The 809-nt window shown below is 41.2% G+C and overlaps 1 non-coding gene across 1 annotated transcript; it reads right to left on the bottom strand.

Annotated features, from left to right (window-relative positions):
* Positions 1-362: 362 nt before the first annotated feature.
* LOC112787036 (small nucleolar RNA R71) lies at positions 363-470 on the bottom strand. The gene has a single exon (XR_003194473.1). It is a non-coding gene; the product is annotated as a small nucleolar RNA R71 (small nucleolar RNA).
* Positions 471-809: the final 339 nt, after the last annotated feature.

Genomic DNA, 809 nt, shown 5'->3' with positions numbered 1-809 from the left:
TGCTTGGTGACTTTACTGCACCTAATTCCAATTTACATGGAAGAAGCATCTCCATTCCTGCCATTGGAGCAAACAACTTTGAGCTAAAACCTCAATTAGTTTCTTTGATGCAGCAGAACTGCAAGTTTCATGGACTTCCATCTGAAGATCCTTTTCAGTTCTTAACTGAATTCTTGCAGATATGTGATACTGTTAAGACTAATGGAGTAGATCCTGAAGTCTACAGGCTCATGCTTTTCCCTTTTGCTGTAAGAGACAGAGCTAGAATCTGGTTAGACTCTCAACCTAAAGATAGCATGAACTCTTGGGATAAGCTGGTCACGGCTTTCTTAGCCAAGTACTTTCCTCCTCAAAAGCTGAGCAAGCTTAGAGCTGATGTTCAAACCTTTAGACAGAAAGAAGGTGAATCCCTCTATGAAGCTTGGGAAAGATACAAACAGTTGACCAAAAAGTGTCCTTCTGACATGCTTTCAGAATGGACCATCCTGGATATATTCTATGATGGTTTATCTGAGCTATCAAAGATGTCACTGGACACTTCTGCAGGTGGATCCATTCACCTAAAGAAAACGCCTGCAGAAGCTCAAGAACTCATTGACATGGTTGCTAATAACCAGTTCATGTACACTTCTGAAAGGAATCCTGTGAGCAATGGGACGCCTATGAAGAAGGGAGTTCTTGAAGTTGATACTCTGAATGCCATATTGGCTCAGAACAAAATATTGACTCAGCAAGTCAATATGATTTCTCAGAGTCTGCATGGAATGCAAGCTGCATCTAACAGTACTCAAGAGGCTTCTCATGAAGAA

The sequence above is a fragment of the Arachis hypogaea genome, chromosome 20 (genome assembly GCF_003086295.3).
Source record: "Arachis hypogaea cultivar Tifrunner chromosome 20, arahy.Tifrunner.gnm2.J5K5, whole genome shotgun sequence".
In the NCBI taxonomy this organism is placed as follows: Eukaryota; Viridiplantae; Streptophyta; class Magnoliopsida; order Fabales; family Fabaceae; genus Arachis; species Arachis hypogaea.
This window is presented reverse-complemented; position numbering and strand designations above follow the sequence as displayed.